Source organism: Dipodomys spectabilis, unplaced genomic scaffold (genome assembly GCF_019054845.1).
Source record: "Dipodomys spectabilis isolate Male_0828 unplaced genomic scaffold, ASM1905484v1 ptg000075l, whole genome shotgun sequence".
In the NCBI taxonomy this organism is placed as follows: Eukaryota; Metazoa; Chordata; class Mammalia; order Rodentia; family Heteromyidae; genus Dipodomys; species Dipodomys spectabilis.
Genome location: NW_024870752.1, coordinates 4,411,921 through 4,435,620, shown reverse-complemented (window position 1 = coordinate 4,435,620; position 23,700 = coordinate 4,411,921). Strand labels below are relative to the sequence as shown.

Genomic DNA, 23,700 nt, shown 5'->3' with positions numbered 1-23,700 from the left:
AGCTATGATAACAGGCTAAAACATTACTAAAACAAATACCCATTGGCTGTTTTTTAGGTCTTTCAGAAGCTTTAGTCTGTCTATATTTTACATTTTTGTAAAGAACATTATTCTTTCAATTCCCATCTTCCAGATTGGAGAGAAAATGAATCCAATTGAAAGCCATAAAGATAGTTGAAAAATCAAGAATGAAAATCCAGTGTGTAGAAACTAATCTCCAATGAGCAGTACTAAATGTAAACAAAGGCATATTTTGGTGGTTGTAGCATGCTTGGATCTGTCAAACATCTCTCGGTCACCATGGTACTACATTGTAAACTAGCCACTATTACTGATTAAAGGCTAACATATAAATAGTCCTGTTTGGAGACCTAGTCTGTGTGATAACCTTATTGTGGGAGGAGAAAGACATGTAAAAATGATTTCGGAATATAAATGATGCATCATAACATCTGTGCTTTTGGTCAGGGTGATTACTGTTGCATAGCTATAATATTCATTCACCTCTCTAAGGGGTGGGGTTGTACTAGAATGGTTTTCATTTGCTGTTTCAGTACATTTTACTTTATTTTACAAAAACTATAATTTTTAGTTTTCTTCAAAATTAAGCTTCAAGGAATAAAATGTGTGGATAGCAAGACAAACTTATGCCTTTAAGAAGGAAAAACTTAACATAAATAAATATCAGCACTCTAAAGATTCCAGAGGTGAAATATTTATTTAGCTAGCATGCATATATCTGATCACTGACAAATTAGAAAAAGAAATACCATCAGTTTAATTGTGTTTAGGTAAATCTATTTTAAGATTTCTAAAGCTTTTCAATCTTGATGTCATCTCTTCATTTGTAAAACCAAACATTTTACAACCAGCTTAGTGCTTGATTTATGATCATGAAATTTACATTTGCCAAGGTTAGATTTTCTATTCAACCTTTTTCTAACATGTTGTAATTGTTTAAGATTTTTTTAATGACATAGAGTTCATTTCTCTCTTCTATAGAAAGTAGTTTTATTACAGCCATATACTATACTCTGTGTGCCTTGGGTTTTGTTATCTTTCCATTATATGGAAAGGAGAAATTGAAAATCTCTCTGCCGAGAGACTTGTTTAAGATTGTTTGTATTGACTTAGAGTTCATTTCTATCTTCTATAGAAGCATCTTAAGAAGTAGGTTTATTATGGCCATATACTTTATTCTCTGTGTCTTGAATTTAGTTAGTTTTGTTATCTTTCCCATTATATACTGAGGAGGATTGAAAATCGCTCAACTAAAAAAAAAAAGAACGAAAAAAAAAAAGAAAGAAAGAAAATCACTCAACTAAGACAGACTTGATTAGTCACATGATATTACTCTAATCCACATCTGTAGGTTGTCAGGCCTTTCGGATTTCAAAGGGAATACCCACAGTACCTTTCTATTTTCATATGGCTTTTCTTATCTTGAAACATGATCAAATGGCTTCTAGTTACTTATCAAGAACTATTAACTGCATGTTCACTTAATAATAAGAGTATGGCTAACATAAATACATTTATGTAGGATTAACTTAATGATAATTAGCAATTTACTCAGAAGTCCAGTGTTTTTCAAGCACCCATATATGAAGAAGACATATACAATGAAAGTCTATTGCCTCAAAGCAAAATGAGATAATAAGGAACAGAGTTGTAGGTTTTGCAAGTAATATGAATTAAACAATGTATTGACATCTGTAAGTTTTTCTAGTGGAGAAAAATGTTAAATACCTAAGTAGAGTGAAAAAAAATAAAAAGAAAAAAATGTTAAAAAATATGCAGGAAAGGAAAATAAGCCTGTAAATGAAATACATATGAAAGTTTAAATTAATCACAATTAAATGAAGAAAACGCAAATGGGAAGTTACAGAATAAGATAAACATAGAAAAAGTAAAATTATTTGTCTTTTCCAGAATAATGGTGATGGTTATATAAGAAAAGTATATTCAAGCCAGTGCCCCTGGATCACACCTATAATCCAAGCTACTCAGAATGCTGAGATCTGAGGATCACAGTTCAAATCCAACCTGGACAGGAAAGTCCATGAGACTCTTACCTCCTATAAACCACTAGAAAACCAGAAGTGGCTCTGTAGCTAGAGTGCTCTCCTTGGCTGAAGAGCTGAGGGATAGCGCCCAAGCCTAGAGTTCAAGCCCCCCACCACTGACAAAAAAAAAAAAAAGAGTATATTCTGATATAATCATGTGTTCACATTTAATAATTTCCTTTGGATCTTTTCATCTTTAGCCATCAATAATAATAATATTCTTTTTGCTTATGTGGTGCTGAGGAATCGAACTCAGGGCCTCTGGCATGCAGAGCATGCGCTCTACCATTGAGCCACCTTCCCAGCCCCAATAATAATATTCTTTGACAAACTTAGAGCCCACGTAACTCTGAGGATGTAATATCTAATACTTTTTTAAAAGAGTTACAATTTAGTTTTTAATATTTTGTTCCATGGTTGTTTAAATTTATTGTATTGTAAAGATACTGTACAGAGGGGTTATAGTTACACGAGTAAGGTAAGGAGTACCTTTCCTATGTAGCATTGTTACCCCCTCCTTTGTTTTTCCCCTACCAGCCCTTCCTTCCCCACCTCCTAACTGCTCCCTCTCCCACCCCGATGTTGTCAAGTTTGTTTTCACAGTTTCTTGTACACTCATTGCTACAATGGGTCAACCTGTATTCTTGATGTGGAACTTAACGAATATGGAAGGTGAGATGCGCTTGTTTTAAGGAAAACAATCCTGAAGTCTGTAGTGTTTTCTGATGTTGGGAGACCAGGAAATAGCAGAGTATAGTTAGCATACTGGGTAGTTTAGTCTGGTAATTGGCAGAGGCATAGTTGCAACTAACATGCCAGTTATTTAAACTGAGATATTTTTGACTTGGTTGGACAACCTATGAGTAGAACATCTCTTTCCCCAAAAAAGGAGGTAGTGAAAGTGTCTGAGGATGTTATCTCTGAACTGGTATGTGAGTTTTCTCCGGATTTTAATAATTTCTCCGATCTATGCATAATTCCTCAAGGCTCCTGCCATTTTCTGATAGGTCATGTTGCCTTTCCTTTTCCCCCAAGGCCACAAGTGTTTCTTTGTTTTTGGATATAAACTGAAAGATCCCTTTATTTTTATCAACACACTGAATACAAGATGACATTTTAGGATTTCACAAGGATTTGTGAAGGTTTGCAAATAATCTCAGTTTCTTCCTGCCTTTTCCTCCTTTTTGCTGGAAAACAGCAGGTGGTACCAATTGGTTTTCAGTTATATTCTGCAGCAATGGATAAATATTTCCTTCAAAATGTAAGTCAGCCCCACCGTTGATGACCAATCTCCAGTTGTGCCAGGCTGCTCCGTAGGTGAGATCATAGGAATTCCAAAGCAGTTGGAGTATATTCTGATTTGAGGACAGCAGTTAAACAGAGGCTATAATTTCTGTGATTGGACGAATATTGGAGATCCCCAATTGAATGTTTCCTTCCTCTCTATATTAAAAGTATCTTCAAATTCTTGACCCAGGTTAATTTGCTCAATCATGCTTCACTAATGAGTGAATGAGCCTTACACTGGGAATGAAGGAGAGTAGTAAAGCAGTGGCCTGATATACACAAGACCCTGAGTTTGATCACCAGCACTATTTGAATTACCTGATTATCCAAGTTGGAAGTTGGTTTCCTCTGTGTGCCCTCCTCTGAATGGCTCATATCACAACCTTCTAAAACATTTTTCCTAAAATCAGGAAGAAGGTGAGGTTGTCCCTTCTCCATGTTCTCTCATTATAGTATTTGAATTTCAAGTCACGATAATAATGCAGGAAATATAAATAAACCAGATATAAATAGAAAAAGAAGCAATTAAATATTTGCATTTAGAAGACATGCTCATATGCTTAAAAGATCCAACTGACTGCAAAAGAAGACTCCTTGATATCATGAAGTTTCAGCAGAATATTGGATACAAAACCAAAATCCAAAAATCCCAAGACAGGCAAAAGGAGCTCAGCTTAACACCTACAAGGTTGACCACAATAATGTCAACAGTGGGAAGAACCAGAAAGGTCTTTAAAGGAATGTTAGATTTGTTTTAGAGCAGCCTAGATCACACCCTTGCCTTGAACTCTTTCTGAAAGTTTGAGGCCTAAAAAGAAAATAAAACTTGGCCTCTGAGTTTCAGTTAAATTGTGTGGGCCTCCTATGATCCCCTGACTCAGCAAAGGCATTTACTGTAGCTTAAATTAAGACCCTGGGCTGTACTTTTTATACAGTTGGGATTGAATTTCTTAACATCACAACACAGATGGGAGAATAATGCCAAAAGTTCACAAAGAAGACAAGCATACACAGGCACAGAACAACTATCATGGAGGAACTGAATTTTGAAAATGATTTGTTCCCTGAGTGTAAACAGCAGGTGTCTATTGAGTTCAAGTGAGGGTCCCTTTTTCTGTCTGGTGAATTTTAGGAGTGTTCAAAAGGCTGAAGGAGGGCTAGGGAGAGTCTAGCCCCTTTCTAGTTCTGAGTGTGTGTTTCCAACCTGTATGGAAGTAACCCTTCTAAAAGCAACCATTCGTTGGGCCTGGACTTCCACTGTGTTAGTGAATGTAGGAAAATAGTGAGTTTTATGGCTGAAAATTCAGTGTATGCTGTGAATTTGTTGTTTGAAATATTGAAACTTTTTCATTAGACATTGTTTACATCTCACCTGAAAAACATTTGAGAGTTTATATAAAAATCTTCAATTTTTATACTAAATTACTTTAAATCAATATGTATAGCTATAAAAGTTGGAGTTATTTTAACTTTGAATGTGTAAACAGTCTTAAGTATTGGACTCTGGTAGACTGGGTGCTTGTGTGTTTTACTTTCCTGTTAGATCATGTAGGAAACAGTTCTCTTGTTATTGGTAAAGGGGCCCAAACTGAGATCCCAGCTTGGATAGGATTTCCTGTATTGTTTGAAATGCTCTTGTTTGGTTTTGAGGAAATTGGGTAGGGTGCTATGGACATGTGGGAAAGATTTCTCTTAATATCAAAATTTGATATTAAGATAATTACAACAATCAATAGCTTTTCTATATATCAAAATTCCAATAACATTTTTATATAAATAGAAAAAAAAAACCTAAACTTTGTATGGAAACACATAACTACAAAAATAATTAAATGAATAAAACCAGGAAAACCAATGCTGAACAACAACAACAACGAAAATATGCTGGGAATATTATAGTAGCTAATTTGAGAGGAAAACCATACAGCCAATGTTTCTTTGGGTCTGGTTTGTTTTGCTTAATATATTTTCCCCCAAATCTTTCCATTTACTTATGAATGGAGCAGTGTCATTATTTCTGACAGAGCCATAGGTAATCACTAGACACTTTATAGCTTGGGGTGAGGAAAGTATAGTGGGGGGGAGAAGCACGAAAAAATGAAGGAGGGGTAGGTGATACTGTTCAAGTGAAGTAAGACAAGACCAAAGAAACATAGGTCTCATGGTTTCCCTTATTTGCAATAACTAGTGTATGTCTGAGACAAGCAGAAACGGTCAGATAAGTTGATGTTAGGCGAAATGAACCCCAAGATCAAGACTCAAATGGTTTTTCTTTCTTGCTATTGTTTCTAACATATGTATAAGCTATTTCTTTGTTGCTTTGTATGTCCCCCCCCCCCCCCCCCCCCCCGCCTGGTATAACACCTGTTTTCACTGTATTTGATGTAGGTATTCTTTGTGGAGGGGAAGGTAGACCCATTGCAACAATGAGATGTATAGTTATGTCGAAAAACGAACTTTACAACTTTGGCCAGGGTGGGGGAGGGGGGTTGGGGAGGATGGGAAGAGATGGGAAGCAGAAACAAAGGAGGAGGCAACAATGCTTGATAAGAAATGTACTTATTACCTTGCCCATGTAATTGTAACCCTTCTGTACAGTATTTTCACAATAAAAAAAAGGAAATGTACTCATTACCTCATGTAACTGTAATTCCTCTATCATTCACCATACAATAAAATTTTAGAAAATTCTTAAATAATAGATGATTTACAAATATTTTCCTTTATATATAAGCATATGTTTTCACATTAGTTTTGTTTCCTCAAATATCACTACAAATTCTATTATAAGCAAATAAACAAATATTATTTTAAAAAGACTGTGGTTTTTTTATTTTTTTAATTGTAAAGACACTGTACTGAGGGGTTACAGTTACATGAGTAAGGAAGAAACAAAAAATCAGAGGCATATTCACAACAAAATAGCATGTTACAGGCACAAAAATGAATTAATAACATAAGTACACTCAGTAGTAATAAAATTATGAATCCAGAATTCAATTTTATGTAGCTATGGTCATCTACTTTTTCACAAAAGTTTCAGAAAGAAACACAGAAAGAAAGAATATCTTTTATAAAATGATATTGGAGAAAGTAGATATCCTTATTTAGAAGACTGAATGTAGATAGCTATCACAGAAAGTCTATCTATCTGTCTGTTATCTATCTACCTATCCATGTGGTAAGATAAGAGGTGAGTGTGAAGGAGAAGAGAGGTAGGATGCTTAAGATTGAAGAGCATTGTATTCATGTATGAATATGTCATGAGATGCCATTTTTAACAGGACTTACATTTTCAGTTTATAACAGATTGTTGTTATGTTTGCTTGTGTCATTTTATACTATATTTGATGCCTTAAATTGCTACTTCCCCAGTTTTACAAATAAACAGTACCTATAGATCCACAATTCCTGGCACAAGTAAAATTTGCCCTTATTCTGAACTATGATGGCATGAGGGCAGTAGTTGCAATATTGCAACTCCTAAAGGAAGTCCACTAGCTTACTAGCCAGGAATCTTTCCTACCAAGCATTGATATAATCATATCATTTACTGGAAATAACTTTCATTTCAACATTGAGAATTGTCAGCACAGAAGTAGGCTGTTTATGAAAAAAAGGCTCTGTAAGGGATGGAATTGTGACCACATCTTCATCTCCCTGAAATAACTTACTCAGGAATCTCCTTTCACATAGTAGAGATCCACAAGTAAACATCCATTAGATGTGAGTCAAAATCAAATGTCTTCATGTTGGCAAGGGAATTTCAGAGACTACCATTTGTTCAATCCTAGACTATTTTTAGAGATTGGCAAGAGAATAGTGAACATTGTTCCTTTTGTAGGTTGCTGAAATTATTAAGAAAAGCTGCCATTAAAATAGATATTTGGCCTGGCGCTGGTGGCTCATACCTGTAATCCTAGCTACTCTGGAGGCTGAGATCTGAGGATCACAGTTCAAAGCCAGCCCAGTCAGGAAAATTCCATGGGACTCTTATCTCCAATAAAACAACCGAAAATCAGAAGTGACACTGTGGATCAAGTGGTAGAATGCTTGTCTTGAGCTGCAGAGTTCAGGGACATTACCCAGGTCCAGAGTTCAAGCCCCAAGACTAACAAAAAAGATAAATAAAATAAAATAGATACCTGCCGTATGTATACACATGCATGCACACATATGCACATAGACATACCTATGCAGGAATTTACACGTGCATATTTATATTTAAAATGTGGCTGAAATTCCCCTACTGTCTCAATTCATGAGGAACATTGTTATTTATCCTCTTCTCTCACATAATTATGGCACCGGGCACACGTTTTCCTATTAACAGGCTCTGGTTGATCATTTGTGGCTGACAATTGCTATTTCTTCTGCTCTGCCAACTTCTGCTGATATTTTAATTGCTTTCCTTTGTTTCTATACACAGTTGAAACTTTTGAAATAAATAGCAATTAAAATTTACAAATATGTTTTGTGCTTATCTCTAGCATTTTCTCTGACAAGCCTGATAATGAGATTTTGACAGAACTAAATGAGTTTAGGTTCCATTATGTTTAAATTGGAGTAGAAACCATTTTTGTTCCAAATACTGGTTTACAGCAAATACAAAAATTTCATGAGTAGCAATTCATGCTGGCTGAGAATACAGGAAGAATGATGATTTCTAGAAAGAAAATCTCCAGAGTATGATGACAAATGTTTGGTTTTGGGAGGGAAATAATCTATGTGAGGAGGAGATACAGAAAAAAATAGGTTCAAATTGTCAATACAGTGAAGTTTCTGTTTTAATGATTTGGCATTGTGCCAACAATTTATTACCAAATAAGTAATTGACTCTGATTTTTAAAATATTGTGAATTAAGGACATTATAAAATATTTTTGCTGTGCCGATTTTTTAAAGAGTATTTTCAAGTTTGACTTTATTGAAACATTACAAAAGAATAATTTTTGGCAAAAATCATTTTCTGAAAAACCCATGACTAATAATCATCTTTATGTCAGATTATCACCTTCAATGTCTCATTTCTTCTCTCCATAATTAGGTCCAACCTTACTTCAATACCAATTTAAGACTGCTCTGTCAAAAATTACGTTCTTCATACTTCAAAAGTGAAAGATGAAGCCTGGCACCAGTGGCTTATGCCTGTAATCTTAGCTACTCAGAAGACTGAGATCTGAGGATCACGGTTGAAAGCCAGCCTGGGCAGGAAAGGCTGGGAGACTCTTATCTCCAATAAACCAGTAGAAAACTGGAAGTGGCGCTGTGCCTCATGTGGTAGAGCTCTCTCCTTGAGCTGAAGAGCGCAGGGACAGCGCCCAAGCCCAGAGTTCAAGCCCCACAACCGACAAAAACAAACAAAATGAAAGATGATATTCCTTTCTTCCTCTTGTTTAATCCTTTGCTCATAAAGTTCATGTATGCTTCACATATATCATTGTCAAGCTACTAATTAAGTTGCTAGGAGGGTTGTAATAACAACATTGTTTTTTTTAATCTATCCCAGAGGGTTATTCAATTTTTGACTATAACTGAGCAAAAATTATCTGTTTTAGAGCAATTGTTCAATGTCTCATCCTCAGAGTTTATGCAGGAAATGTTAATTGGTTTGATATTTTTGTTGGCAGATGATAGATGATTTTTATATTATGAAGCAGTTGAAATAAGTGCAGGGATGGATTTCAGACTACAGAATATATTTGCCATGCCAATATGTGTCTCACCTCTTTAGTAGGAACTTTAACCCAACAAAATTTGTTGATAATGTAGTTGGAGAAGCAGCCCATTAAATGGTCAAATGGGCAATATCAGTTACGGGAGTAACAAGAGCTCAGTAAACTGTCTTATATGAATATAAAAGAACAAAGGTCATCAATACTGCTGTTTACTATCTTCAGTACTAAACTCATTCAATCTTGCTGACTCACCATTATTTCCACTTAATTTTCTTAAATATTTTATAACAGCATGTACAGTTTGCATATTTTTAAGAAATTGAAAGTGTGTATATGTGCTTGTAAAACCACACAAAATATGTACAAGCTCATTTTCAGATGAGTTCTCTTTTTTTATCCCCATAGGTTTTTCTTAGGACTTGATGTTTTTAACCTTTTATTATCAGGACTCTAATCCCCTTTTGCCTGAACTTTTTTTTTTTTTGGTCTCCTGTTCATCCAGGCTCTGTGGGCTGAAACATGTCTATAATTCAGGTTTTCTTTGGCTTATAAAATACTAGATTTGCTTCCTGGCTGACATATTTTTATCATACATTACACAATTTTATTAATTAATAATGTCTGAAATGGGTAAAATTATACAACCATGCATTATTAGGTTCCAAAGCTAGATTTGAAAGATGGCATGGGTAGTGAATGTTAATTAATACAAGGCTTTTTATGGTATGATTGAAATATTCTGGAAATAAACAGTGAAAATTGTTGTACAATCCTTAAAAAATATTTTAATATTTATTTAATTGAATATATTCTGTGGTATACAGATTATATCTCAACAGAAAACATCATGATGAAATAACAATATAGTCTCCAATAGTTACTTGACTATATTTGTTCTCAAAGACAGTGAAGTCATCTTGCACATTGCAACTACTTGGGAAACCAAAACTGCCAATATTAGGAGCTGTCCCCTGAGATACAGGTTTCAGACAGTGAGGGATGCTGCTTGTTTGCTGTTCATTGGGTAAACCGGATTTACACCTATGAAGAATCAATCACTAACAATCTACAGTGATCCTTCTTAGTTCCAGAGTCCATCTTCAAACCATTAATGTCCCCGTCTGAATTCCAGAAATATGTGGAAAATTCTGTGACAATATGCCTTATATATAAACATAATTATAATGTCATTAAAGGCCTAGGCATGGGAAAAATGTCCTGGATTATGTGAAAAAATCAACCACATGCTAGTGGGTGCATAAAAACAAGAAATGACAGTTTTCACTGTATTTGATTCTGGTGCCCTGCATCTTGTATATACATTTTTCTAATTTGGGAAGGGGAAGGGAAATAACAAAATGCTGAAGTAAGGATACAGGTTGACCCATTGTAACAATGAGATGTACAAAACACTATATTGAAAACGGATTTTACAACTTGTGGGGGGAGGGAGGAATTGGGGAGGTGGGGAGGGAAGAAATAGTAGGGGAAAGGGAAGGAGAGGTGATAATGTTTGATAGGAAATGGACTCATTACCTTACTCATGTAAATGTAACCCCTCTTTACAGTTATATATATATATATATATATATATATATATATATATATAATTTCACAAGTAGTGTTTATGCTGTAATCAGGGGTGTAGGTCAGTACCAAAGAAAACCAAGGAAAGTAAGTTTGCTGTTTAAGAGAGAAGCAATCCATAATTCATGAAGAAATGTAGGAGAAACTTAGGAAATAGAAAAGGAACGATTCTCTAGACTTCAAAAGCAAACATATATTTGTAGCTCATGCTTTAATTTCAACCCAGGATCTTCTATCCTGCAGTACCATAATTTATATTGTATTGTTTTCAGCCAAAATTAAGTTAAATTGTAAACCTTTTTCTTTCAATTGAAACTATTAAAAGATTATTTTAAAATTGCAAAATGATTATTAATTGTGCTTTTACATGGTTAGTCTATGAAACAGAAGAAACCTACTATAAGCTCACATTCCAGAAACATTAACAATGTCAATAAATATTTTCTTAAATAAACACATGATTATATAGTAGATAAAATATGAGATTCAACTAAATTTGATTTACAGAGGCACAACTTGTAAATATTTGATATAGATATGTCTCAAATACCACATATAACAAAAGAAAGAAATAAAAAATCTAGCTTACGTATTTTTTCACAGATGTTTTACTAATTTATAGAGACAATACTGGAGTGTAAAATATCATTTCAATTCATTCTTTCCAGATAGCATAAAGTCAGAAAATGTATCAAATAATATTGTGTTATTTACCATACTATGTGTGTAGGCTAACAAGTCAGAAAAAATATACTGAAATTAAATACCAATGATTTTGAAGTTCATAATATCACAAATAACTTTGTATTTTTAAAGTGATCATTTTCAGGCCACATTTACAGGTTCAGCAATGTCAAATACTAAAAAAAAATCACTTGGGAAATAACCAATTAGTGTGTTTCATAAGCACAATAAGATACAAAGAAAAACTATACATGATGACATTCAAAGATAATAATGAGGACTTGAGCCAGACTAAAACACTATTTTACAGGAAAACTTAAGGCCCACGGATCCTTTAATCAACTATATGGCTTTAAACACACTTTACCTTAACATTTTATATTTAAGTGTGAACTGGACATGGGATCATTATAAAATGTTATAAATAATTTAAAACATTTTAAAAAGATACTTCCTTTTGCTACTGCTTCATTGTAAAATTAATGAAGTAAAAGACAAATATTCTTTGAAACCTTTCAAAAAGTATTGTGCTCAAGGAGAGCACTTCATCAAGCATGATTGGGATGAATAATGTTTATTGTAAATTTGACAGGAATGAAAAGTACCAAGACAGGATGAGTGTGCCTACAAAGTATAATAAAACAACTTCATATATATGTTTTTCCAAGAAGTCTGAGTCAGGGAACTGTGGGGCAAAGATTTCCCATAAAAGAGAATGAGCACCATCCAGCAGACTAAGGGGAAGGAAGAAGCCACAGTGGGCCTTCAGAAAAAAAGGTCGGTTCTCTTACATTCTACACTTTATGGTAGAGGACATGTTTCGGTCCATGCCACATTAGATTTATCTTTGTTAGCCTTTGCAAAAAAAAGGTAAATGCAGAATTTCATCAGTAACTTATCGGGAGTATTTCAAGCTTTTAGACTTAGACTGGGACTGTATGCCTGCCTGGCTTCTCTCTCCTTCTGAAGCTCCCAAATTCTTGGGCTGAGGATCTAATGACTTCCCTGTCTTTCCAGTTTGCAATCATTGGAAGGGTATTCAGATTCTAAACTTGTCAGACAATCGAAACAATACTCTCACAGATAGATGCTACATAGCTACCTAGCTTGTGACATGTGTATATGTATTGATACACACATATATAACATGCATATATATATATATATATATATATATGTGTGTGTGTATACTTCACAGACAAGTTACTCGTCATAGGACAGAGTTCCCTTTTTAGGATAGTGTCCTATTATCTTAACAACCTAGAATGATGCTTTTATTCTTCATTGTTAAATTTTAATTCATCTTGGACAATGTAAGGTCTGCATTGTTGATCTTGCACTGAGCATCTCAAGTAGTATAGCCAGCTCTGTTCCCCTTGTCAATTATAGTTAGTTCAAAATTAAGCATCATTTTTTTTACTGTTAAAAATGTTTGCTCAAGGGACTGTACAAAGGAGCTGAAGTTTATGAATACTCTATTATCTTAAGCAGTGGCATCATTTTCAACATTCTTTCCCATCGTCCCTCCAAACATCTCTTCCCTCACTCTTCTGAAAATCATTTTTATGGATGCAAAACCTTCCATGGCAGGTCAAATAAGAAAAGGCTATTTTAATATTGTCCTTTAAAAAGGAATGACAGGGGGACTTGTAAACAGCAAATAATAACTTATCAACTACCTGTTGAAGTGAAGACTTAGTATCTGCCAGAAACTATAATATGCTAGGGTGGGGGTAGTTGAAATAATTGATATGCATCTCAAGAATATAGGCATGTTTTTATTTGACATTAAGATTTCTTTCAAGATTCAGCTCAAAAGGTTGAATTAGGAAGTATACAAATGGAGATATCCATTTTGCAAAACAGTAAAAAAAATATTTCCACAGGGGGGAAAAATCTATAATGCCTTTCTCCCCACAAAAAATAAAATCTGAAACTGAAATACTGAGGGTATGTTCTGCTTTAAGGAATTTTTATTTCTCTTCGCTCCAAAATGTGCTCTTCGCATTCATTTGTTTTGATATGGTGATAATTGCCAACATGTAGAAAAGTACAAAACAAAAAAGAACTGGAAATACTGGTTTTTAAAAAGCCTAACTTAGAAGTGTTTTGAGGAGATGGAAAACCTGTAGCTATATGCATTTACTTTACATTCTTCATTAAGTAGCTCTTCAATGTAAGTAGAAGAGTGCAGTTCTTCATGTTGGTCTGCATTCTTTTCTCATTACAGGAGAAAAGGCAGTATCAAAGGTACAAATTCAGAGGCTACATTGATAAGATTTCTGCCTTGGACTTTTTGCTTTTGTGTTTTTAGCATGTGTATTTCATTTAAAGGAAATGATTGTCATGTGGTTTTGATCCGTTTGCATTCAACTAATAAAAGTACTCTGTTTTAGAAGGCATTTGATGTCCACACAATTCTGAGCCACTTTATAAGTCATTTTATTAAAACCAGGAAGTTACATTATGCTGGCATGTAAAATGAAATACAAAAATAATTATTTTTTGATAAAGAAATTAAAACTCTAAAATCTAAGAATGGATATATGTGCCAGAATGACTTTTTTATTTCTCTGATTTTGTTTATATATTCATGTGATATAGAAAATTGAGATAATTATTTACAAACTTCAAGTTCCAATTTATTTTTGCCTTGTTAGTCCATTCATTTCTGAAAACATAAATATTTTGTGGTAAACAAAAGTTTTATTCAGATTCAAATGAACTTCATGTAAACATTCTTCTATCCATATAACAAAATTCATATTTTATTGAAAATAAGATACAAATGTGAACTGAAATCTGATAACTAATTTATTGCAAGCAAATTTCAGAAGCCTAAACATATATTTTAGAAAATTATAAATATAGTAAGGTATAGTTAGGAATTCTTTAATAGCTAAGAAAAAGTTTATTCAAGTGGAAAATCTAACTCATTCCTTGAGATTAAATCAATACCAAATAATTAACTTGGAATATACCATAGGCAGAGACATTCATGGCAAATACAAGTAACTATCTAAATAAAATTCAGGTTATTTTGTGAGGAAAATTAAGCACAAGACAAATTTTTTAAATTAATTTTATCTCAAACTCAATATGATTTAAAATTTTAATTTTTAACATTTGCACATATTAAGTGTAAAAACAGCCCTTCGTAGTACCCCTTTTCTCTATCTTTTACATAAACAATAATTTTTTGTTTTTCATATTTCTGGAATCTGCAAGTGCAAGCATCGGAAAGATTTGGTGGTTGGTGAAAGCCTGATTCCTAGTTCGCAGATAGGCTGTTTCTGCCCATATTTTCTCATGGAGGAGAGCCAAGAGAAAGGAAGATCTGGGTCTTTTTTCATAAGGGAATTAATCTTATTCATGAGGGCTCTACCCTTATGCAACAACCACTTTCCAAAGGCCTCAGAGGTCATCATGTGTGTACATGGGGGGACATACCTGTGCTCCTGGTTTTCAACCCATTAGCTGTCAGTAAGCATCGGCTTCACAGATATAGATATATAGACATAGATCTATATAGACACAGATATAGATCTATATCTATATATACATATCTATATCTATATCTGTATATACCTACATAGATATATCTATATATCTATATTGTGAAGTAAAATGGGAGCTTTATTCTAATAATTTGAAAAAGATTTTGAAGCATTAATAATTGGAATTATTTACATTTTTCTATTTTCTAATAGTCAAATGGAAATCTCTGCTCACCAAGTGGTCCTGGACGCCTGTAATCCTCATTTTCATGCCATATTTACAAGTATGCAATGTTTTATTTGTGATATTTTTAAATTATGCAAATGAATTGTAATACAAGGAAATACACTTCATTTAAAATTCCTTCTCATATCCTTTCCTCTATGATTTGGATTTATCAAAGTGACTGGTTACCTGCATATAGGAACCAGTAGATATATACATACTCCATGTTGGATCATGTGTCTCTTACTGCTTTTCAATTGTCTTACATATGCATAACATTCCTATGGCTTGGACAAATTACATGTTCATGTAGTTTCAGTTTGTTCAAAGGTAATGATTTGATGGATTTGACTTGTCACAAAGGAGAATCATTTTCTGATTCTATTACTTCTGTGTATCTAACTATATTACAATCATCATGTTCAATTATTCACTATTTGTAGCTTTTAACATAGCTCATTTTTTTGCAATCAGTGTTCCATAGATCGCAATATATTTACTGTATTGTCATTATTTAATGTCATTGTCATATAAAATCTTGCAAATTTTAAGAGCTTTCAATATAAATGTGCCTTTTACCACCTTTTATAAATTTGGCATTGTTATACATTTTCAATCCACAAATTTTGTGTTCCATAGATTTGGTTTCTATCAATTGTCTTCCCCTTTATTCTGCATTGTGTTCTTTACCATTATTATTGTAGTACAGTTCTGTAGTTGACTCACTTTCATAGCATTTGATTGTCTTTTATTACACAAATGTAATGGATATTTTAACCCCATAAGAAATTCTTTATGTAATATTATAATATCATCAGCATTTTCAGGTGTTATTACATTATCTTCTGACATGCATTGTTCCTATTGGGGAAAATTACCATTTTGTATAAGTTTCTAAGTAATTTGTTTTTCAGGGATTGGGTTAAAATGTTAATATTTATGTTTGATTTAATCTATTTTCCATTTTCTTTCTAATCATAGTGTTATTTATTATAAACATTTTCAGGTTTCTTCTATAGTAATCTGTATGATGATGTTCTATATTACCAAATAAAATTTTAAAATTTCAATTTTGAATCAGTTATTATGGGCATATGCTTAACTTTTCTTTTTGTTCTTCCTTTCACTTTATTTCATTCTTTACTTCCATTCATCATTTCTTTGTTTGAAACTGCGTACACATAGCATATGTTGCTTGTAATCCATAGGTCTGAATCTTTTCAATTTATCATAAAAATGAGTTTCATTTTTTTCAATTTTCCATTCTTTAGAATAGACTGTCGTTTAAATCATTGGTGATTTTAATTTTGCTCATACTTATTTGATTTAGTTATTTATCCATTCACATTTATTGTAAGGGTGTGTCTTCTCATAATTTATGTTAATGTTTATGTCTTGATTATTTTTTAGTTTTGAGTATCTCTGTAATTTACATTTGGTTTCTATTTGCTATAGTAATCCATGTTTTTTCTTAGGGCTACTTTTTTTTTATTACAAAATGTATACATGAGGGAGGTTGATGCTATTATCTTCTATTTCCAACATCTGACTGATATTGAAGTTATTTTCGCTGGCTTTTAAAAAACATATGCATTTCATTATCCCATTCTGTAGATGATTAGTGTTCATTTTAATGTATGCTATATAAAGGTGCAATAAATCTCATAAGTCAAAACTACATTGTTTTCCTATGAAAGCTGCTGTGATTTTATCTCTCAAATAGAGTTATATCTATACATTAGAAATAGGAAGATGCTAGAACTCTGGAACTTTTATTACTCAAGAAACTTCTGACAAAGGATCAGTAAAAAGAATCTAAAGGAAACTACAGAATTAGACTCCTAAACAATCCATAACCCAATTAATAAATGGTAAAGTGAATTAAACAGATAATTCACAAAGAAGTAAAAATGAATAATAAATATATGTAGAAACACTCAATATCACAGATCATAAAGGAAATGCAACAGAACTTATTTCATATAATTCTAATTAGAATGACTATCATTAAGAGCACAAATAACAAACTCTGGGTAAAATAAAAGAGAAAGTGACCCTAACAAAATGTTAATAAGAATGTAAACTAAGGACACTACTAGCATGCAAATTGACATGGTTCTTCAAAAGTCTGAATTCTAACATGATCCCACCATAATTTCTATAGGGCATATGCACAGAGTAATGTAAATCAACATACTATAGAGTTACTAATACTCCCATGTTCATTGCTGAACTATTTGAAGAGGCAAACTATGGAAACAGCCCAGGTACCTACCCTACAATAGATATATAAGACAGGAAATGTACACACCCAAAATGGACACCTATTCAAAATTAAAGAATAACCAAATTATTCCCATTTGCAGGGAAATGGGTGTAGCTGGATATCATGTTAAGTGCAGTAACCTAGATTCAAGACAAATGTCATTTTTTTCACATGTGCAAGCTATCTAGACAAATATTTGCAAAACACATTGAATTTCTCTCTTTCTTTCTCTGTCTCTCTGTCAATGTCTCTCTGTCTCGCTGTCTCTGTTTCTGTCTCTCTGTCTCTCTTTACCTCTGTCTCTCTCCCCTCTCCACATGTGTCTGTCTCTGTCTATGTGAGTTTTTGGAGGAGAAAAAAAAAAGATGTTAGAGGCTGAACAATAGTGAAACATATTTTAATATTTACCTGGAGATAGCAAAACATAACTCACAAAAAGCCATTGAATAAAAGCAATAATGTAGATACAAATGTAATTATTATATATGCATATGTGAATTATCACAGTGAAAGCACTATGAATATTTAGTATACACACAAAAATGCAAACCCACTATGATAAAATAAGTTCTGACAAACTTAAAAAATGATAAGGTAAATTATATTAAAAAATGTATGTCTTCAACTCAAAATTAATAGAGAAAAGGGTGTGTAGCAAAGAAGTAGGATGTCAATGGATGAGAATACACTAAGAGGAAATTAGGGAGACACTCATTAAAATGAACTTTGAATTTTCTTCCTAACGGAAGCCAAAAAACATATGTCTTAAGATGAAGGATAATGATCTTGTGGTGTTATGAAAGGCAATGAGATATCAAATGTGGACATTGGAAGCAAATTTCAGAGACATTCATTGATTTAATAGGTAAATATATGTTCTGTCTTATTTGATAGAGGAAAATTCATTAAAGTAATAGAGATTGCATGATTATATTACATGATTAGGAAGATGAAACAGGTTAAAATTCTTCAAGTGATATAAACATGGTCTTCTTCCTCTGATGGAAAAGTAGTCACAAAGATTAGGACCCCTAATGATATATAGATAATAATCTGCAGTTTTATAATAGTATATAAATACTCCATCAATGGAGAGTTTAAAAGTGATATTTTTATATTCACTAGTTTTAGCCAAGTTTCGTGACAAATAACTGATTTAATTCAGGAAGGTTGAATCTATTTGTGGGGTGGGATTTCATTATCCAGTTAACTTTGAGCTAATAAAAGAGAATAGAGGGTAAGAAGGAGAGTGTCACTGTAGAAGTACATGTGATGGGATGAAGGTTTTAAGCATCACAATCAGAAATTACAGTAAAACTTTTACATTGGCAGGGTAAGTCTAAACAAATATAAAGGACATGCAATGCTGTTTATATACTTTAAAAATATATTTATATAGACATTGACATAATTTTGATAGGTTGTTTTGACATGTTATAGTGGTAAAAAGATGAAACATAATGTGTTATATTGGGAAGATGTATTTATTTTAATTATAGTGCATGACCTCTCAGCATTAGTTCTGATTTGGAAACACTCACCTTGGAACCTGAAAGAAACCTGGAAATTTGTTTCAGCCTAGCAAGCAATAATGACGCTCTCATTGTTCAAAACCATACAAATAGTTCACCTATGGATTGGAAAATCAGAAATAAAACTGAAAATGGTAATTTGCATTTGAATTGCAGTTTCCACTCATACAAAATGGACTCAATGAAAAAGTACCTTGAAGTAAAACAAAGAATAGTCATTTTCTATTATTTCTGTCTCTTTCTCACATACACACATACATTCACAGACATATGCACACATATATTTGTCTTCACACCTAGTTTAACAGCAAGAATTATTGAGGATCTGTATATACTTGGGTTTTGCTAAGTATTTAAAATAATATTTTAGTGATGTTGAAACCTTCATTTCTAATAATAAATTTCAATTAATGAGGAACTAATGTAAGAGGCTGCTATATAGCTCCATAAGTCACTGCTATCTATCATGCAACAATGCTAGATTTAATTCCTGATTCTAAAAAGAATTAAATTACGGATGTTTTGCTGCAAATCTCATTCAGCTATTAAAGAAAAGGAAGAAATTTGTCTGCATTGGAATTGTCAGGAATGTGAAAAGGGCCCACTGAAAGGACCATAAGATTAAAGATGGAGCCTGGCGCAAGTGGCTCCTGACTGTAATCTTAGCTACTCAAGAGGCTGAGATCATGGTTCAGAGCCAGCCTAAGCAGGAAAGTCCTTGAGACTCATCTACACTTCAAGCAGAAACGGACAGATAAGTTGATGTTAGGCAAAATAAGGACTCCAATGTTTTTTCTTGCTTGCTATTTTTTCTAACGTATTTATAAGATGAGTTCTTTGTTGCTTTGTATGTCTCTCCCCCACAGTATAACCCCTGTTTTCACTGTATTTGATGTTGGTATAATTTGAGGAGGGGAAGGGGAAAAAGAAATTATTTAAATAGGGATACAGGTGGACCCATTGCAACAATGAGATGTACAAGATTCTGTATTGAAAAACAAACTTTACAATTTAGGTGGGGGGGAGTGTAGTTGTGGAGATGGGAGGGAAGGGATGGTAGGGGAAATACAGAGGACAAGGCAACAATGCTTGATAAGAAATGTACTCATTACCTTGCTCATGTAATTGTAACCCCTGTTTGGTATTTTCACAATTAAAAAAATGTTTAAAAAATTTAAACCAGAAAAAAAAATGTTGGAAGTTGAACTACGGCTCAAGTGTTAGAGTGCCAGCTTTGATCAAAAAAGCTCAAGCTCAGTTTTCAGGCACTAGGATGATCACATCTTTCTCCACCAAGACAATGCAAATGAAAACTCTGCCAAAATTTCAGCTTATCTCATCATAATAGTTTTAGGAAGAAAACAAGCAACAATAAAAGATTCTGGAAAGTGTACAAAAGACATAATAGCCCTAAAGTACTGATGCTGAGAAGATACATTAGCCTGCCAAGGAATCAGCATATATGTATTTTTATAAAAATCAGCATATATGCATTTTTCCTCAAAAAACTATAAAGTTTAGTTACCATACATCTACTTCTAAGTATATATATATATATATATATATATATATATATATGTATATATGTATATATGTATATATATAATAGCTCAATAACTATGTGGGTATGACTATATAAAATTATGCTTATTGAGATGAACTCAAAAAATGGAAACAAGAATTTTGTGAGTGTGCATGTGTATTGTTTGCAGTTTTTCTTTCTCCTTTTTCTTCTTATTTTTTCCTCTTTGGTTTATTCCCTGTTGTTATTTTTTATTCCTGTATCCTTTGTCTTTTATATAACTTTATCTGATTTTTGTAGGGAAGGGGAACCACAGAAATGGTGGGGCAAATAGTGAACCAATGCAACAGTGATACTCAGTAGACATTATGTTGGAAATGAACCTTACAACATATGGAGAAGGGTTTGGGGTAGGGGGAGCAGGACAAAATGAGGGGGTTGGTAATATTATTCAAAAAGAAATCTCTTCATTACCTTACTTACCTAATTGTAACCCCACTGTATATCACCTGTACAGTTTTTTTTTAAAGACTGAATTAAAAAAAATGAAGTAGAAGTGGAAGAAGAAAGGAGTAATGTGAAGGGGAAATAGGACAGTAGAGGGTAATGGTGTAGATATTACCAAAGTACACTATCTACTAATATAGACTCATAATGGTTACTGTTATTACATATAAATAAAAATGAAAGAAAAATGAAAGGATTGGTTTCATATTCTTACTGATAAAAGATGTATTAGCATTTCAGCATGATAATTTGTTTAGGAATGGCCTTGAAAGAGTGAAAGAATTCGCTTCATATTCTTACTGATAAAAGATGTATTAGCATTTCAGCATGATTATTTGCTTCAGTTAAAATCAAGAAATGGCCTAAAGAGTTAGTGAGTTCTGCATACTTTCAAATAAGAATTTCGTTCACTTCAACAGTGTACAATGCATTTCCCCCCATGTGTATGGGGGTCACTAGAGTTTATGGAGGACTTTATTTTATAACACTGGAGTGTATAGAAAACATGGCATCCTCATGTTCTCAAAAGTACAAGTACCATGAATATATATGTGCATATATTTATCCTATGTTGTATGCACTTGGGTGCTTCCATTTATATACATCTGTATTTATATACAGATGCTTTCTGTGTACAGTAGAGTTATATCCTACATATTCATTGGCAGACAACATATAAGTTAAAATGAAGATAATAGATCTTCACAACACAGAAGAGAGAATCTGTTGTTTCCCCTTATGAACTTGAGAGTGACTGGAGCTACAGCTACCTGTGATATACAACATTGTGGTAGTGAGCGTACCTAACCACAGATCAATAGCTTTAAAAAATCAAAATTCAAAATTTAAATACTGTTTCTACTAAATACATATATCTTTTAAACAAATATAAAGTCAAAAATTGAACACTTCAAATTTGAAGATTATCTCTCAAGGTAATCATTCTTCATCCTCTTTTTAAACCCGCTAAATGTGAAACCGAGGAGACCAAAGAAAATCTTCCATAAAAGCAAAAAACAAAATTATATCCTACAGTAAAGTGCACATAGATCAAAGAGGGAGGAAAAAGGAAGAATGAAGGGAAACAGGAAAGGGGACAAAAAAAGATAGGCCAAGTATGGTTGAATATTTATGTATGATCAGTTTTTAATAAATTCCAGAAAGTTTTAATATTAGTACATACTGCTATTTCACCATATTCATTATAGGTAGATTAGTATCCACAAGAATTGGAAGTATCTAGAATAAATGTTTATAAAATTACCTTGTGTATGGTATCTGACCAAGGAGAAAATCAGAAACAAGTCATTTATTGTTTTGAAAGCTTTTAGAGGAAATCTAAGGCTACAGAGAAGATAATCAAATGAAATAGATCTCTGAAGTATCTGCTCGTAAATATGCTTTCTACCGGCTGATAATATCTAAAAATATTCAGAACTTATGTAATAGAAACCTAGATGTAACCGTAAAGCAATAAGGATAAAAAAAATACAAAAGAAATAAAAGAGAAAGATCAAATGAAAGTAAAGTAACTGAAGATGAAAGGGAACATGTTCTATATAGTAGCAATATTTATTTGATAATTAGCTACAATTAAATAGTGGTAGAAAGAATAGAATTTAACAAAAGAGAAGAAACAAAGAGAACCAACACCAAAATCTAAAGCAGCTTTTCAGACTGGGTGAAATAAAAATAAAATATTTTTATTTCTATCTCATCATTAATCAAATAGTTTGCAAATAAATAAACAATTCTAACACATGGATTCTAGGGATTTACTTTTCATCTTTTATGAATTACATTAAAGTACACATAACAATTTTTTCATAGAAAATTAATTCTTTCAATTAGCATTAAAATTAATTATTAGTAATCATAGCAACAGCAACAATAACACATATGACATTTAATAGCAGGGATCAGTAAAAGTACTCCAAAATATTGCATCTTGGCATCTTTCATGGATGTTGGAAGATTCTAGGGATTTACTTTTCATCTTTTATGAATTACATTAAAGTACACATAACAATTTTTTCATAGAAAATTAATTCTTTCAATTAGCATTAACATTAATTATTAGTAATCATAGCAACAGCAACAATAACACATATGACATTTAATAGCAGGGATCAGTAAAAGTACTCCAAAATATTGCATCTTGGCATCTTTCATGGATGTTGGAAGAGCCTCAGATGTAAAGTCTATTAGACTTACTTCTTTCTTCTCCTTCTTCCTTCTTCTTTCACCAAAGCAAATTACAGAAAGAAAATTTACTCCACAAGGCAAGTCAAGAACTTAAACCTTCTGTCCCCAAAGCCAAGCAAAACAATACAAAGAATACTTTTACCTTTCCATTGATATTCATGAACCTCTAATATCCTAGAACAGTGTGTATTAGTCCCCCATCCACCACACCCACACCCACGGTATTTTTATGTTAATTTATATAGTTTGATAGTAAACTTTTAGTATGAAGTTAACATAAAGATATGTTGCAATCTTTATGCTCCCTGTAACAAATAGTAGAAATACTAGAGGTTAGTTTAAATAAAAAACATTAATATTCTACTTTGAATATACAAGAATAATGCTTAAAGTCAAGATGCATGAAAATGTTTGAAGGTAAATGATCCATCTTTTATTTTATTTTATTTTATTTTATTTTTTATTGTGAAAATACCATATAGAGGGGTTACAATTACATGGGCAAGATAATGAGTACATTTCTTATCAAGCATTGTAGCCGCCTCCTTTGTATCCCCTTCCCATCCTCTCCCTTGTCCCCCCACACAATCCTCGTCCCTCCCCCCCCCAACCAAAGTTGTAAAGTTCGTTTTCAACCTAACGTC

General features: G+C 32.8%; 1 pseudogene; it reads right to left on the bottom strand.

Moving 5' to 3' along the window:
• Positions 1–2,708: 2,708 nt before the first annotated feature.
• Positions 2,709–3,561, bottom strand: LOC122110151 (annotated as a pseudogene).
• Between the last annotated feature and the right edge of the window lie 20,139 nt (positions 3,562–23,700).